The sequence below is a fragment of the Apteryx mantelli genome, chromosome 5 (assembly GCF_036417845.1).
Source record: "Apteryx mantelli isolate bAptMan1 chromosome 5, bAptMan1.hap1, whole genome shotgun sequence".
In the NCBI taxonomy this organism is placed as follows: Eukaryota; Metazoa; Chordata; class Aves; order Apterygiformes; family Apterygidae; genus Apteryx; species Apteryx mantelli.
This window is the reverse complement of record NC_089982.1, coordinates 19,280,272-19,299,666: the sequence shown is the minus strand read 5'-3', so window position 1 is coordinate 19,299,666 and position 19,395 is coordinate 19,280,272.

The following is a 19,395-nucleotide window of genomic DNA, read 5'->3' as shown; positions in this document are numbered from 1 at the left end:
CAAACAAGAAAGAATTACATTTGTTCATAGATATTTCTTTGGAAAGTGTTTTAAGATCATGTGGGGAACAGCTGATTAATTTAGCAGGATATTTTTTTAGTATGGGTCATATTAAGGACTCAGGGTCTCTTTAAAAAAAAAAAAAAAAGTCAGCACCCACTAAGCTTAAAATACAGTATTTCCTGCCTGTTTCAGTTCAGATCACTATCAGAATCAAATTTTCCTGCATTTTCCACTCTGACGTCTTTCCCCAGCCATTGTCTGCAATACAAGGTAAGACAAAGCGTGAAATGGATTTTCCATATGAAGTCAAAGAGAGGAAGACAACAATTTAAGTGAAGGAAGAGATGTTATCATTTACTATCAATACACAAGGTTGAACCAGAGTCTACCAAGTTCTAATCTGGATTCCATTACAAACCCCATCGTAGGGTAGGTCACTCATGTCCAGCTCCCCAGAAAGTGGTTATATTTCCACTGGAGTTCTGGGTTTACATCCTGGTCCAGAGGAGCACTTTACGGTTTGCTGGAACAGGACTTTAACTTATTTGCTTTACTCTCACTCTATGAAACTTGGACAGCAACACACACGATGAGAGCAAAAGAAACTGCTATGAAGACTGGCAACAAGATTTTCCAAAATACCTTTTAGGAACCCAAATTGAGGCTTCTAGATCCTCTGCATGTAACTCTGACTTAAAAAAAAAAAAAAAAAAGTGAGTCCCTAACAGTTGTCTGAATGAATTTCAAAAATGAATTTCAAATGTAGCTCTACTTGATCATTACCTTCTTTTTTGACCATTCACTTTGTTGCACAGAAAAAAGCTATCTCTAGAAAGCCTGGTAATTGCTGAACTGTGGAGAGTGTGACCAAGAACTAACTGGTAAGTTAAATGACACCTGAACCAGCGGTAAAAATCATGTGTAGGAGACAGAGGCAGGGGGCTCTCTGCTGCTTGGCTTAAGTATGTACAGTATACTTGGTACTGCTGTGCTGTACAAATCAGCAGATCATGTGTTTGAAAAGCCTGGGAACCAGTACAACAAAACACAGAGAGAACTGAGAAGGTTTCATGTTGAGAAAAATGGAGATTACCACTGTCATCCATGCTTTCACCATTCTTATTTATTTCCTCTTCTTCTCTTTTACCTTCTCCATTGTAGATCAAAAGAGAAGAAACAAAAACTCCTCTTTCACTTTATGAACACCACTCATTTTTCTTAATATCCTGTTGCTTGGCAAAAATAATAATAAAAAATATACAGTCTAAATTAAACACGACAAAAGACTTCTTTCTCTTTTCTGCTGTTTTCTGAGATGTCTTTACACTTGTCCCAAATGGCTAATCCAGCTGAGTGCCCTGTTCTGCCTCCCTGTACGCAGCTGAAGTTGCTAGGAAGAGCAGCTGCATATGCAGATTCAGATGTCTTTGTCAAGAACATTTCTGTCAGATCCAGTTCCCCTTGCACTGGAATAAGTTTCCAACTGTGACTCAAACATCAAGAGACTGTACACTCAAATAGTACCCATGTGACAGAACTATCAGGTAAGCCTCAGAAGAATCCTACAAACTCTTACGATTTCTAGATGAAAGGGCAAGATGACAAATACGATAAATTCTTCAGAAAAGTCTCAACCAATCTACAAGCCTGAATGCATACACCATGGAGAAGGCCTATTACTATGGTGAAGAGTCATCCCATAAGGATAGCTAATGATGGGATACTGGACTGTGAGTTAAAGACAGGGAAGGATTATCCTACACTTTGTGGGCCTTTAAGTTGTTAAAAGCACTTTATAAATTCCTCTGGCACCAGGAGCTACATGAGGAAAACAAAGTTGTTCTGTACGAACATCAAGTTTTTTAAAGCTTTCAAGGAAAACTCAAAATCAGCACTTATAAGTTCTCAATTAAAAAAAAAAGATAAAAAGAGGAAAAGTGATCTTTGTATGCAACAGCCCATACAACAATCCTATAACAGCTCACTTCAAGCCATCTATCCCTCCAAAACAACTTGCTGTGCTTACATAGGACATTTTTTCAAACGCCATGCAACTAAGCTGTAGGCAATGGGATTGGCAGCTGGTGCAGTTTCAGACCAGTAGAGGAAAGAGAACAAAACAAAAACACAAACAACAACAACCCCCCCCTCCACCCACCTTCACCTGCTTCCTTTCTGGTGTTCAACTCCAGAACATGCAGCAGAGAACCTCTGTCCTTGAATTCTACTTTCTGTACTGTCCTTGGTTGACTCCACGACCTTGAATATCATGTGCCATCAGAGAGCTGACACACGCATTTCTGAAGAGAAGAGTTTGTAAAAAAATTACCAAATAAAAATGAGTTCTTTGGGTTTCTGCAGGGCAGCTTTAGTCTGACATTTATTTTGCCTGCTTTTTGTCACACAAAAAGCCTCAGCTGCCACCACCGACTGCATGCAACAAAGAAAGGCTGTATTTCACTTTGTTTAAATCAAGTTACACCAAACTGCTTTAAGCCACTGTAGAATTTAATGGCATTTATTCTCTCTGTGCCTCTTGGAAACACATTAACGCCATAATTAGGGTTGGCAAATCACTTGCTACTCATTAGCCAAGAGAAACAGAAGAAAATTTGCATTGTATTTAAATTGACTGCTTGTTGCGTGTTGAAGGTAAGCCAGCTATTCTCACCAGTGGGAGACAATCAAAGGCTACAGACATATATAATTAACTACGCGCAGAGATGTTTGTTTATGAACAAATTCAGAGAGCTAGAAATAAAGATATCTCGGAGAAAAAGTCTCTAACAGGCAATACAGGTTCTCCTCACCTTGAAGAAATCAAGCCCTGTGGCCACAACACAAATTTTGATTCTTAAATACTGTCTCCAACATTAACCCCAACAAGTGGGTGCACACATGCTCATGTTTACAATCTTAAGGAAAAGATCAGTCTCCATAAGAGCCACAGCTCCAAAGACTGTTAAGTGAGAATTCAAGGTGACCCGAGTCACCACAGTTCTTAAAAACAACAGAATGCATATATGAACATAGCACTACATTATGTGGTTATATTATAATACTGTATCATTACATAATGTAGTTACATTATGTAGTTACATTACCAAGTAGAGCTGGAAATGTCAGTTACACTTGTTTTAATATATACATATTCTACTTAAGAATTATTTAATTTCTACTTAAAGGAGTTATTTGTGGTACCCAGAGCTTTCAGACAATGCGTGATTAAATAAATTCAACCAATAAACTAGAACACCCTCACTAAGAATCCCCCCTCCCCCCCAAAAAAAATTAAGATGAAAGTAGGTGACCCTTCACTCCTTTTACAAATTTCTCAACCTGTCATCTAAACAGCACATAATCAGCAGTGGTCCGATTCAGAAAAAAACAGACTCCAAGAGGGAGGACATTCTAACAGTTAGGAAACTGGCCAAGAACTACAAATGAGTTTGATTTCTTGCTCTCGCAAAAGCTTCCAGGGTGTCTTAGGTTAGATTACCACAGGGATCCATTATCTAAATCAGACCTAGTAACAAATTTAGCATCAGATTTTCCCTCAAAGAGCTGCTGCTTAATTTGGGCTATTCTAAAGCCCATAAGCATCTTTCAGTTAATGAAATAAGAATTTTTTTTTGAGAGTACAGCATCTTAGCTTTACTAGTGATGAACAACAATTCTAGTGAGCTTCCCTGGAGCATCCCAAATCAATCCCCTAGGTGTCCCTTGGAGAGCACCAGGCCCCATGACCTACTCCAAATGCTGAAAGATGCTACAGCATTGCACACCTCGATGCCCAGAGCTGGTGGCAAATGTCATAGCCCTACAACTCTGTTTCACTTCCAAAGTTGAAGATACGACACAAACAGAATATGGACTTGCAGACATGCAATGAAAGCAAGCTATATGTATATTTAGACTGCAATTATCATACTAGCTCTGCTGAGCCTGTTCCTCACTTCCAAATCATCTTCTTTGAGAAGGCAGAACTGGTGCAGGTGAGATGCTTAGGCACGGCAGTAACAGGGCCACCCTACACAGACAGAAGATATCACTATTCAGGACTGTATATAGGTATGAAAAGGAATGGAGTGGCAGGGTTTGCCCAGCAAGTATTTAAAAGCTTTTCTAGGTCATGGTCCAAGGGGAGAACAGGTCCTAGACACCACAGCATTTCCTAGCTAAGGAAAAGCTGTCAGTTAAAAGTGTCCTGACAGTTTGGTACACCTGTACTTAAGGTCTTTAGTGAGTACCACCACACAGTAAAATGTGCTTTCTCTTGTGCACACAGGGCCAATATTTAGATTAATTTTGCTTGACATTTTCCACTTCATATCATTACTTTTTTTCCATCAAAATGAAAAAAAAAAATGTAATAAGATCAATTCCCCTGGAGAAACGTTTTTCCAGTGTGAAGAATTTATCAAGGATCCTGGCCCAATGTGAAAATTTAGTATAAAACAATGTAAAGCAATTTTGCCTGTAGCTTTCTACCCACCCTAACCTAAATCTGCTGAAGGTAGTCTTGGTTTTCCTTTTTTTTTTTTTTTTTTAAAAACATCTTCTATACTATTGGAAGTACCCTATGACTCACTGTGGTAGGAAAACAGATTATCTTGTCTGATGGGTTTCGTTTTATCTGAGGCTTTAACTACAGCAAATATTAACAGAGAGCATGAATCCCTATCACTGGCTTATTCAAGCTTTAAGAACAACATGCATAAACATGAAGCTGAAGAATTATAACAAAAAAACATTTTTATCTTCAACTTTTATTCTCATCTTTTTTTTAGGACTAATTTTATCGTAGCATCTCCCTGTTTCACTGCCAGATAGACTACTGGAGTACCTGCAAGAGAACCATTAGTCAGGAGATTTTCTCTAAAGGAAATGGCCCTTTCTAATCTTCCTGGGCTACCCAACAGTCATGTAAGGAAGAACCAATCTTGCTAAGCTTTTCTGAAGGCCCTAGTACTAATGTGCAGTAGTAATCAGGGATGCTAAGGATCTAATAAGAAAAATGCTGCTTAAAGACTGCAGTTTATTTGCCAAGTCACTAGAAGTTCAGTGCAAATGGCTTACAACTTTTATTTAGTTATTATGACACAAATACCATTTGCACAGAAAGGATATTGATTTTTTTTTTTTTTCCTCCTGACTCAGGATAAATCTGGACCTGCTTTGCAGGCTCATAGCTGGCCCATCTGCCTGGACTCCTCTGGACAGAAAGCAGGCAGCAGGGTTGGTACCATGTCTGGGTTCACCTGAATGGAGTTGAAACATGGCCAACTACACATGGTGACAGGGAAGTTGGAGGCACTCCAAGACCTGCAGTTTGGACACAGCTGTAGCACTGCAGAGAGCTAATTTTCTCAAGAAAGAGGCTGTACAGCTATAACCAGACACACTGAGGGTCAGGCATGGATGCTACAGGTACAGTTCTCCCTCAGCTGTTCATCCCCAGAGGTGAAAAACCATACGAATGAGCTGATACAACAATCAGCTCAATGTTTTGACACTTCAGCTGAAGCGCTACATGCAGATCCTCACTTTAATGTTCAATTCCTGCTGTCTATAAGCTCTGCAACTTTGACTGTCTTTAGAGGTTTAATTTTTCTTACAAAGTAATGACACACCCTTGTGCAAAATACCAGTATTCCATCTCAAAATAATTTTGCAGATTAATAACAGGCTTTGAAAAGAGGGCTTACAGTTATTACAGCAATAGGGGACTCCTGCATAAACACAGATTGAGGATAAGTAGAATGTTTATGGTGAAAGGAGAAAAGCAAGAGGCAACATGATAAATTTTTAAAATAACAAATGATCTACAGAGGAGACTTATAATTAGCTAGTGGTACTCAGTGCTTTGGAGCATCATGGAGATGAGGATGACTGCAATATTCGTGTCCTACTTCAATATATAGCAGAATTTTGTACACCTTCCTCTTAGTCTAGGACGAGTCAAATGAAGACAGAATATCAGACTAAAAAGAGATCCAAGTCTGTTGCTAATTCAAGTGGCCATTTCCAAGTGATTCTTTTTCTTGATTGTTTTTTACAGTTGGAAAAAGCATTTGATCACTTAAAGATCTTTACTTACACTTTATACATACTAATCAGCTACAAACAGTCCCACACAAGCAATGATCAAGAACAGAATACTGCCCCCTCCACACACTCAAGCCACTCCTCTGAGCTATCAGCAACTCGAGGAACTACCAGGAAGTGGTTATTTCAACAGTTTTCTGATCTTCACCAAAAAGTTTGCTGCTAAGTGAAAAAGAATGCACAAGCCTTAAAGAAGCAGTATTTTCTGTTAGGGTTACTAAGGAAGAACAGACTTGACTGTTCCTTCCTTTTCAGTGAAGCACCGTCTACACTACATGCAGTAGTATTTTATCTAATCCAGGAGGGAACGTTTCTAATGTCAATGTTTTAATGATCCTTTCCCACAACCTATTCCATCATCTAATTGACCTTATTGTTGCAATACTTATGCTAAAGTCTAATTTCACTTTTAAATTTTAAGAATTTTTTTGCCTGCCAAGAGCATTTATTAATATGCAGCACTACTTGAACTCGGCTCCAAGGATACAAAGAGTTCCTAAAGTGTTCCATAAACTGTTGCAAGGTAATGCCAGAATGAAATCTCCAGCAGATATTCTCTGCTAAGAACTCAAAATTTACATTTTGATTTACTGTATTTCATATGATGCTTAGCTGTATAGAGATGAGCTTGGAGGCATGCATCTATGCTAATCTTACCTCTGAATTCTCAGATAACTAGATTATGTTTCATGCATTTGTTCACTTGGATGTTACCTTTATGAATGGCCAGTCAACAGATTAACTCACAGAACAGAGCTTTATCTACGTAACATGAAAGAGTAAACATATGTTGCAATGAAGATGAATGAAATGAAGTCTAATGGTTTAAAGCACAATATCCGCAGCTATACAGAGAATATCTAGAAAGACCAGGTCTTTTTGGAGAATAGTCACTATTTGCACTGGATGAGACTGTACTGGTCAGCAGGTAGCTGGAACAGAAGAGTCCTTTCAGCTGTACAGCCCCATAGGAAGCAAAAAACTCATGCTCCCTTTTAAGGGAATGATATGGCATGATTTATTTATTTATTTAAACTACAAAGACGTAAAGCACAGGACTTGGGAAGCAACCAGAATTAGTCATGTAGTTATTCACATCTTACTCAAATAATTAATCTAACAACTATGTTTCAAAACAAACAAACAAAAAAATAAATCACATGAAAAGATGAGTTCAGCTATTCAACGTATTACTATTAAATGTTAACTTTGGATGACTGATTTCCTCAAATCAAAACTGTTGGAATTCTTGTTAAGGATATATCTCAGTAAAATGATAATACTCTGTATCCCCATATCATTATATTACCAAATGAAAATAAGCTGCGTAAAATCAAGTTTTACAGTTAATTTTAAAAACTTTCGATAAAACAGTTATATTTGAAAACTAATGAGGAATTTCTTGTAAGGTCTTCATTTGAAAGGCTAGATTGTTGCTTTTTTTATTAAAAAAAAAAAAAAGCCTTTGAGAAACTAAAAGTGGTGGTGGAAGTGGAAGGTAAATCTAAGAGTCTGGTAGCAACACATTTTCTCCCAGCTAGGAAGGTTGCCTGGTAAATCTTTCAGCAATACAGGAACAATGGCAAAAATCCTGCTCATCCCCCAAGTCATCTGGATTATATCCTCACTAGCAGTGTGATTAAACCACTTGTAAAGAAATGGATCCTTTTTCATTATTTTTTTTTTAAACTTTAAACTAGCCCCATTAAATTAAAAAAAAAAAAAAAAAAAAACATTTGTGTGAGTTTCTCAAGACCCAAACTGAACTTTACAAGTTCTTTAGAAAGAGTAACTGGTTTGGTTTATATTTTCGTTATGTTGCAAGAGTCCCACTTATCTATGGGTACAATTGTGACTTTCCTGTGGAATGAAATTACTATAGGGAGAAAACACTGATAATTTGGAAGTAGAACGACTGGAATAGGGGAGCCTCACATCTACAGATAAACAAAATCTGCAGTCTCACAAAAAAGCTACTTAGTTGAATACACTGTAGAAGGGTCTTAACTTTAATCAATACTTGCCCTGGCACAAAAATTTCGAAGAAAGACGCTAAAATGAGTACTAAAGTAAGTCACCACACTCTAGATTTCTTCAACGTTGATCCGTTATTGACATCAAGAGAAAGATTTTTCTCCTCTGCAACTCTGGCTGAACAGCAATGATTTTGGCTAGTTTAAGCATACCTTTAAGTAGACTTTGGGATGTTTATAACCATGGAAGACAGAAGCTTCTACCTCCTGCTCTGGTCTTAATGTTGGCTTTCATAGGGCCTCTGGGACATCCTTTGATGGCAAACAGATTGGAAAGCAGCTGTGATCACAGTCCCTCTGAGGCTGCCAAATGCCGTATGTGGAATGAGACAATGCCCCCTTCAGATTCTGTCTGTTTTCTGCCACCTTTAGCTTTCAAGACATTTCATGGTACAACCTCACAGTGACAGCTACGCTGAAAGCAGCACGCCTTCTCATATGGAGGCTGTCCACTCAACAACCTCTCCAGATGTGACACACACCACTTACAACAGAGCCACCAGGAGCACTCTGAAGTCAGCTCAGCTCACTTGCCCTCCACAGAGACCAACTGATTGAGACATTTGTAAACTACATTTGGCACAATTCTGAGTACATGTGAACCGTCTTCCCTGCTGATCCAGATTATATCCTGACATTTGATTAATTCATAACATAGCCATCTGTTTCATTAGTCTCTCCTTCTGTCATTATTTTACAGTCATCACGTATCTGCATGTCAGACAATTCAGCACTTTCTTATGAGACACTTTTGGACTTTTCCCCAAAATTATTTCCTCTCACTTAAGCACATGGTATTTGCTAGCATTTAACACTAAATGCCTCACTGATCCATTCAACAATGTCTGAGTTAACAGAGGATGTTCAAATGGAAAGGTAGTTACTTTCATTCGTCATTTGCCCCTTATTTGATGCTGCATTTTGCTTGTTAAGGGATTTGAGTCAGTTCAGAACTCCTGAAGTTTTTCATATGCAAAAACGTGACAAGAACAGAATGGCCCTCTGTTATTTAGCACTATTTTAATTTATCTTTAAAAAAATATTAAGGATGGAATTTATGGTAACTCATGAGAAAGTTAATTGTAAGAACACTGTTAAGACAGTGAATAAATCTGAAGGTTCTAGATTGAAAATTAGGTTGCTGGGCCAAATTTTAGAGGTATTCCAAGTCCATGACCGATCCATTAAATCCTTTACTTTGTTCTCAGATGTTAAGTACCTAGTAGTAATTAATCATCAAGAGAATTGTCTTTTAAGACCTGTACAGGTAGGCTCTTGAGCAAAAGTGGAAATGAGGAAGATAAGTGTCCGTGTCAGCAAAGATTGGTTTGCAGAACAACTTGTCATGTTACATGTAACCACAAGCCTTTATAATCATAATTTTTTTCCACTAAACTTGTGAAATGCATAAGAAAGGAATTCTGCACTGCCCATAGACATCAAGCTTGCCTGCTTGACACAGTAAACTGGAAAAAGACAAATAAGAACTTACAATGCCATAGAATCACCTCATCTTCTCCAGGAGAAACCTTAGTACTGGCTGCCCACCATGTATAATTCACCAGAACCAACAAAGCTGAAGGACTTTTTACAGGGAAAGAATTAGTTATCACGTTTTGGAAGCAAGCAAAAGGGTGTGACATGTGTGGACGCTTTATTGGAATAGTAAAACTACTGTTTTCCACCAAAACAGAGCTTACTTTTTGTACCTGCTACAGTGTACGAAGCCGAATTTTCAAGTGACAAGTCACTATTCTTAGATTATAGAAATAATACATTCCTAATGATTTTCAAGTCAGCAGAACACTTAGTTTTGGAGTACAAGGCCTCCCTGCTCTGAGCAAAGACAGAGAAATTCTTTGGAGACCTAGCCTCCACTCTGTCTGCCAATGCTCATATATTAAGCCTCAGTCTTCATATAAACTGATTTTCCCCCTCAAATTAAACAGTGTTCTACCCTATATTTGCTATAAATTTAGAAGTATGTATAAAATGGATAAGACTACTTACCTCAGAAAGAAAGCTTTTTATCACAGAAGTTTAAGACATTAAAAAGGCATTATGTGCTCAACTTAAAGTCAGAGGCTGCTGGCTCTTTGCTCATCTCTGCATCTTTCAATACCTTCCCCACTATCAGTATAATACACTGGATGATAATGAATTAGAGTACTTTTAAATAAGGGGATGGGAGGTGGGATTTAGGATTTTATACATACTTGTCTAAGTTTACCTGATGCTGTTTCTCTTGGTCTCTGTGACCAAGCTAATCAAAGGCAGTATTATAACACAAATACACTATAGATTAGAAGAAAAAGAAAGGAGGAGAAAAAAAAAAAGAATCAGGAAATACCAAAGCTAAGTTTGAGTATTTAACCATGCTACCCCAACACATCCTTAATATAATTCTCATTTGGAACAACAAGTAAGAATACTCTCTCATTTTTTTTACTATTTGTTTGGCAACAGTCTTCAGTCTTTTAACCTTCTTAGTCATGAATGCTTTCAACAGACACTTGGCTGAAAAGCTGTAAATCAAACTTTAAGTACTGCTATAAGAGTTAATAGATAGTATCTTCATCTTTCAACAGAAGAAGATTCCAGCTTTACAGTACAACAGTAGACCTGCCTCAGAGATCATGGCTCACCCTTTGTGTTGGTTAAGGTGCTGTAGTGTTTCAGGACCCAGCATGCCCTCCTGAAGCCAAATTGTCTACTGCTGAAACTCAACTATAGTCCATAAAGTAATGCCAGCAAAGAACTTGGTCCTTTGCCTATAAGAAGGCTAGAAGCATCCACATAAGTCACTAGATCAGATCACACTTTTCTTTTGTCATTAAAGGTTGCAATCTACTTGATGGTTAAATTAGAGGGATCCATATTTATCATCTCCCATTCCCAAGTCAGATTTCTATTGGCCAACTCAACATGAAACCAGAAGCAGAACCGTACACGCTAAACAAAGATTCTGCTAGTCAAATTACCCTGTGTTGCAATTTTGCCTCTGTTGTTTCAAGATTTTATCCTGTTGCACAGAAGCAAGTGAGCAGATTTTATAATGGTGACCTCCGAGTCACAGTCTAGAAGCTGCCTCTTGTCCTATTTGGAAGTCAGCTCACCATTGTTTGCATGGAGCTTTAAGAAGTGCTAAGAACTTCACCATTTTTGTCATTGAAGCAATCGGACTTGCGCAGAGATGACTGGCAATCCTGGTATGTCATGGAGATTTTGCTGTTAAAACAATGGAATTTTGGAAGCTCTGAACACCATCAAAAATCTGATGAGCGAGCAGCAGTGACACCTTTGTCTTTTGTTCCCCCTTCAGGCAAGCTGTCAAGAAATCTCTTTAAGCATCTTTCAGGACTAACCATGTTTACCAGTGACAGCAAGAGGTCTCTTACGCATCAGTGTCCACAGTCATCTTGATATTAGGCAGCTCTGTAATAAAGTCAAAGTTCACTACTACAGCCCACCGATACTTAACATCCTTAGCAAAACACTGGTTGAGGCAGCCATCACAGCAACATATGCCTCAATGAAGCTCTTAGCAGTAGTAGTAATGCACTTGTATCTTGCTACACATAAGTGAAGATTTCCAGGAAATAAACATTACAACTGGCTACTCTTTTCCCTGTAATATTTAGGGTGTTCAACAATTACTGTTCATAGCATCCGTTTGCCTAAGCAGATCTCTCTGATCAGTTTTGCATCTCTAATTACAAGTTGCACATAGAGGTTCCTACATGAAAGCAACAACCCTTCAGAGTCTGACAGTAAGTAAAATGCATTATTTCAGGACGCGTTAGACCACCTTGGCAAGTATAGACACTGTAGAGCAATATAACCTATCCTTTATTTATTCTTTGCTATAATCTTGGGATGGAAGTGCTCTAGTTCTTTCTAGATATCACAGGGATTTAATTCATTCCTCAAAAGTAAAAATACAAGTCAATTCATAACTACAGAGCCATCACCAGCTCTTTTGCAACAACTTTGCTTGAGCTTTGAATTTACCTCTGACATCTTTAGTTCACTTTTTTCCTCATATATAATACATACTTCTGTTTCAGGCTTTCATGCTGTGTTGGCTGAGTAGCGTGCATGTGTGTGCATGCATGCGTGTGCACACATATATTATATTGCCAGTTATGAAGTCATGCTAAGATTGTGAAACATATCAAAGCAAGGAGATTCAAAGTTTAAGACATTTGCATTTCCTCCTTTTCTGCCTTAGCTGCAGTTTATGCTGCACTAAATTCAGGCATCAGTCAGATTCTGGTAATCCATCAAAAGAATAAGATAAAGACTTTAAAGATCTTTTTCAGAAGCGCTGTTCATGGGCGGACCTCAAAGGCATTGCTGAGAACACCCCATGTATTTGCTAAACCTCAAGTTTTTATGACAGTCTTTTAGGAATCAAATGCTATTTTGCTTTTTCTTCTCCCTAGTAATATGAAATAATTTATGCTCTTGGAAATTAAAATTGCAGTCTTTTATTCAATGAAACTTCAAGCGGCAATATCTGCCTTGAATATCTGCCTTATTTGCAACATACATTTCTTGTCAAACTTCAGGTATGAGTACACGCCAAGAGTAACCTTCAGAACTGGTGACACCTCCACTTTTGGGTTGCAACCTCAACCTTTTTCCACCCGCAGCTCATATGTTGCTAAAGCAACTCTTAGGTCATACATTGTCAACATCTGGACAGCCCAAGCAGTATTTGTGGTTAGAGTTGTCCACCATTTTTAGTAATCATATTAAATTTTAAACCCGTATTGCTAATGGCATAAAGAAAAAAAATATATTTCCAGTGATGCTCTTTAAGTTAGATAAAGCAATTTAACACCAGCTTAAATGTTAAAACACTGATTTTTTTCCTAACTAATCAGCTTCTCTTAGCATCAGAAAAACATGAGAGGTTCAAGAGACCTGGACATTTACAGAAGAATTTATCTATGTGCTTCTACTTGATCAGGTTTGCTGAAATATTTTGTTCATTGTCTCCATTTCCACATCTCCAAATCTCTCTCCCTCACAGGCTGCTATCCCTTTCTTCTACAGAGTACTCCATAGCAGCTTCTGATACTACAGTTGTGTTTCTTTCCTAACGGAGTGGGTCTATTCCATAACACAAATGTATCAAGGGAAATGCTTTTGCTGAGTGCATCAACAGCAGCATCCAATTAAAAACTACACCAAGAAAGCACACCTGTGGCTAGGACACCATCTATACAGATTTACAGGGTTGACAAGCACTGAAGTTTTGACTATTCCGGTTTTGATCTCATTATTGTTACAGGCAGGGCTTTCTTCCAACTCTCATCCTACAATGACACAAGGAGTTTGCCAGTGGCAATGACCAAGGTGTTAGTGGAAGCTCAGTAAGTGCCCGTGTCACTTCACAACACAACTCTCCTCTGACTTCCAGATAGCTCCAGAGGTAGCTCAGTGTTTCACTGCAGCTCATAACCCTGGCGTATGAGGCAGTGATACTGGAAGGCATCATCCATTTGCTCCTTTGAGATTTTCAGGTGAAAGAGATATTAAAATTGTGAAGCATGGCAAACAGATTCCTAGTTCTACCTAACTGTAATGTATACTCTGAGCACTAACTATATGGGATACTTTCTTCTACCACCAGCAACTTCTCTCATCAGGTTGCTCCACAAAATGCTGCATTTAACTCATTTGCGAGCCAGGCAGTCTCCAAAACACCCAATTTATTATTTCTCCTCTGCTGTCACCCTCTCCACAACCAACACACAGGTAGCTCTCCACAGAGACTGGATCATCTCCAAAGCCTCAGGCCAGTTATGCGTTACCATCTCTCCAAACATTAAGCGTGCTCATATCTTTCTAAACATTACTCTATTAACACAGTGGAGGAAAAAAAAAAAATCAGACTTAAAGTATAATGGTAAGGGGAGAATTTGTCTTCGTGTGATAGTTACGAACTTTTAGAAAGCTCACCAGCTGCTGCTGCTTTCACTCATTACTGAACCAACAAACACCAGTTAAAGCTATCTCATTTACTTAATAAGTGTACAGAATAATAAAGAGAATTTGAAAAACATTTTGTTTCTGATAAAAATCTAATTAATTGTGCTCATTATGAGCTAATCATTGTATGCTGGAGGGACAAAAAAAAAGTTTACAGAGTATTTTCCCACAGAAGGCACCGGCAGAGAGCCCAATGCTTCAGTGCTAAAAACATACTCTCACAACACTCTTAAATTGCTTTAAAAAATATATATATATACACACACATGCAGCTACTTAACAGACTTCATATTAGCAATAATATCAGTAAGACAGTTTTATATTGCATGTGGCATAGTTTAAAGGCTCATTTTATATTTAAAACTGAGTGGCTTAAAAGAAAGAGTGCAACAGTGGCCAGACTTCCATTGGCCTAATTGCTTGTCAGATTTAAGGATGACAAGCCTCTTTCTTGCAATCACAATGCATTTTTCAGGTGGAACCCAGCTTTACTTGGAATAAGGAACTGGGTGCATGGAAGCAACTGGGTTTTTGTTGTTGTTATTGTTTTAATGACTCCACCAATTAAGTTCCTGAAATCAAAATGGAAGTACTGTTCAGGGGCTGCTACCAGTGCTCCCATTCAGATGGGCTAACTTTCCGATGATGCATTTTTGTCCAATAGGACTTTCCAAGAAAACACCAAGGCAAAGTGCAAGTACGGTTAATATTTAACTTCTCCCACAATTATCCTACTTTCTCTGTTGCCAGTGTCTACCTTCTGTTCCCTAAGGACTGTCCTAAGCGTTTCCAGGCTTCTGTACACAACACCAAGCTACTCACGCGCACTCTGGCCAACACCAAGTTCTCTTCCAGGTTTTCTTTTGGTCTCTACTATCTGTTTAATCTGAGGATTGTTTCTGTTGTCCTTCAGGATGGTCAGAACAACTAGACAAGATTCTCTTCAAAAATATTAATCCACCACATACTAAAAAACCTAAGTAACCAGGAGCCAGGCTGGCCAACAGCAAATCAAAGTCTTGCTTTTGTGCCTTTTGCTCACGGCAGTAGGCACCTCACTGCCACCAGCTCTACATCGCTCAGGCTTGCATTGGGCTTGGGAGGCTGTTGCAGACTGTGAGAGGTCAGAGTCCACTCCCCAGAGAGAGGGGCCCTTGCTCTCCAGTACAACAATCCTAGTTCTCTGCTATTCAGGGACTGACTGTATTGGTTTCTGCAGAGAGAGAGAGAGAGAGAGAGAGAAAAGACAACAGATTTTTTTGTTGTTGTTTACTTTCCAAGAGTAACATTGTACCTCACCCATTCTTAGGACATTTCCCAACATGTCCTAAAGCAATTTAATCATATTATTCATTAATTGCTTTCCTAATTTTCTTTTAAAAGTTAACATCCTGTTTTAATTATGCAACGCAAACAAAGACTAGGGAATTTCAGAAGGAGAACAGCTAGGTTTGACTTTTTTATATAAAAGAGGACCACATGGATTTCTTACGAATTCTGTTTTTTATATATATATATATATATATTTAGAAACAAACAAACAAAAGTCTAATAGAGTTTGTCACTCTAAAAGACAGAGGAGCATAAGGAAAATGCTATTGTACAGCCCACTGGAACACATGAAATTTCTTTGAAAAGTCAGGACAAATGTTTAAACTCCAGCTTTTCTGAATATTAAAGACATGTTAACTTTTCCTATTGTAATTCCTCCCTAAACACCAGCATATCTATTTGTATAGCTACACAAAAACAAATTATAAAACAAGTGAAATGGAAAACAGAAAGAATCCAGCTAACATCAGATTTTGACATGCTTTTCCAGCATTCTTTAAACTTGTTTAGGATGCCATTAAGTTCTTTGGTCTATCCATGAAGCAAGGTACAGCACGAACCAAGCAAACATAAATGAGTACTTGCATGAACCAAGTATTAGAGGATAACTCACAGACAACTGTCCACGATTTATGAGCTCTTCTTCTACTGTACATCCAAGCTATTAACAGCAGCAACTATTTCCAGCAGTCACCCTGCCACACAGGTCATTTAGCATCGAACAGGTGGAAGAAGAGGTACATTCTCCACCATTTTAAAGAGGTCAAAAATCACACTAAATTCCTAACTAATAAATAGTGACAATAAACAGTGAATGACACAGATTCAATGTATAGTGAAGAGTGCAAACTTTTACTTGGGAAAGACAAAGGCAGCCAAAGCTCTAATCTAGCAGCATTTTCTTTTTGGAGATGCAGAAGGAATATGTTCTCAATCATGCAGCATCTGTACAGCTCTCAAAAATCAGAAACCATTTCTGGGTTTTGCTATGAAGAAACCTCTAAGAAAAGCAAAATCACCATGTATCTTTTTATTGATACTCATTTTAACTGTTGAGCCAAACTGTTCCTTCCTCCACAAGTGTAAGTTGCAGGATTGTTTGAGGTGCCTTACTGAGTCAAAATCCTCTAGAGTAAAAATTTTGTGGGACAGGAAGAGTTTATGGAAGCTAACGCTAGAGACATACACAGAGAGGACGAGCAGCCAAGAATCACCTTTGACAAATGCTCGTTAATAAATACTAGAACACCAAGAAATTGCAGGGCCTATGATTTTATCATAGACCTGCCTCCTCTAAGACCTTGAAAGGAGCCAATTTTGTGACACTTTTTACTTTTCAATTGAAAAAGTCCTTGAGGGAGCCAGTTTTGCAGATGCATCAAGTCTGTTACCAGAGACATTTTCTACAATAGGTGGAAGTATCTGAAACCAGTTCAGAAATTGAAGCAGACACTGTTTCAGTGGCACAAGCTGAGGACTAAAGCTCATAAGTTGTCTCCAAGGCAGCAGTAAGAAAAGCGTCCAACAAAAAAGAATGCGTCTTTGCAACTTTGATTCTTATTTCAAAGAAATTGAAACCATACTTGGACAGGATCAAACACCATTTCACTGGCAGGAGTTTCCCGTAAAGAAAATTTGAACCCCCTACCACCTCTATCGTAAGACTACTTTGCTTGACATCACAGTCTGAGATAATAAAATTGAAATAAGGACTGAAGTGCATCTCCAAGGAGAAAATCCATATCAAACATGAATGAACACATCATAAAAGAGTTTGAAATACCATAGAAATGCTCACATACAAAGAGAAAAAACAAAACACAGTCCTACAGGTACTACAGTCACTTTGAAATCAAGACATACTCAAGCTTACATTAATAGAAGTTAGCATTAAGAATGGTTTTTGAAATGAGGCCCTGGACTAAGTGACTCAGGAGTCCTGCTTTTAATTCCTTTTCTGCTTTAAAGGGCCTTGAGACATCTCTGATTTTTCCCAGTTATCTCTACAGAGACTGAGCATTACAAGTGGTGCCCTCTTCAAAAAGATCCAGTTCCTAAACTAAAGTCCCAAGAACATGGTAAGATATATACATTTTTAAAGACATTTCGGGGGGGGGAGGGGGAGAAGAATGCATAAATCACTCACTCCTATAGGTTTAAGCAGTGGCTTCAAGCTCTTTGTGGGCTGTTTGACAACCGAGTACTCATATGAAGAGTATGGCCAGTCCTAGGCAATCAGAAATAATGAACTCAGCCTCAAAAGATTTTTTGTGTGGGTGTGTGTGCGGGCATTAAAAAAGAACCAAACAACAGGAATTCTTATTTGTCTTACAGTTTAAAGACTTCAGCTTCAGGTTTTCCACATTCTCCCGTCCCCCTGCTTTTCCTTTATTCTTTTGTAGAATGATGAGAGACTTGTTATAACTGGGGCCTATTGATCTACTGTAATTGTGACCTCAGCTGCAGTCAGCAAGACAGAATTGCTTAAACATACACTTAAACTTGTAACAGTGAATCTTGATAGAAGAGTGACGGAAGGAGACAAAGTCACATTAGTTCACTAGTTCAAACCAAGAACATGTATGCTTTCAAAGGACAGCTCTCGCAATTTTCTAGTTTGCTATGAACAGCTCACTGCAGCACTTGACCCGAGAGCCAGAGACCAGTCCTCAGCTTGCTCTATGGGCTGTACAGGTAAAGCCTCCAGGCACAGGCGCTGCGGCAGACTCCTAGCAGCTGCCTACAGCACCAGGGGTCCCAGTGCATGAGAAGGGCTGCGCTATCCACAAGATGCTGTAATGGGGGAAGAGGGAAGCAAGACCGCCTCCAACCCCAGGCACGTGGAGGACTCAGCAACCCTTTAAGGACCAGATCTAGATGGCATCTAGTAAATGTGGAGAATATGGGACAGATGGCAGTGATCAACCAATCACATGTCAATGTCAGCCCAAACAGGTGAGTGAAGTGATGGAAAGATATGTTACCTAAGGCTACTACCTAAAAAGGTTCTTTCACACACCTCCAAAAGAGCATTATGGGGTCGCAAGTGGATGGACAAGGTCTCTAGAAGTGAGAAATTGCCCAAGGAGCCTATGACCAACAAACAAGTTTTTGTTGAGTTACTACTTCTTTAAGCCATGCTACAAGTGATCTACAGACTTTTATGAAACCTTTCTCTGCAGTCATGCAAAGAAAGAGAAAAAAAAAAAGTTGGCAAAGCTCCTGTTTCTGAAGTTGAACTTCCTACAACACATACATGAATATTCAAAGTAAACTGGACGAACGAAGAATGCCAGGTTAGCCATAAAAATGTATCTTAAAAAAAAGTTGAGTCCAATTAGTAGAATTCAAATATTCAATGGCCTTTTGATTAGTGAGGGCTGTAGTTTCTCTTTCTTCACATCTTTTCCCTAGACCAGTACCAGTTTGTTTATTACTGTAGTCCATTCCTTGCTAGTAAGAATGGATGAAGATAAAAATTAACAAGCCCCACATTTCATTGAACTTAATAGCACTGGACAATTAGCTTACACCTCTCCCCTCAGCCTAAAGAGCTAATCAAGCCAATGCAAGTTAGAATTTGCACTACAAATATCCCTGAAAGAAACACAGAATAGAAAACAGCATTATTTTTGTATGATTTGATAAATAAAATGGAAGAAAGAAAAACAACCAGAACAATTTCCACAATTGCAATATCAATTGGAGGCACACAGGAAATGAAGGAATGGATGCCTGGGGATTAAGGGCATTTCTTCTTCATCAGGGATCAGGTACTGTTTCCTACAGCTGATGCAAACAGTAGGTGCTGTTGCTACAGCAAAACACATTTTGCTACAGCAAAACACAACACAAAGTTCACTACAACTAGTACTTCACTATTAACCTGTATTCAGAAGCTAGGTTATGTTCAGATTAC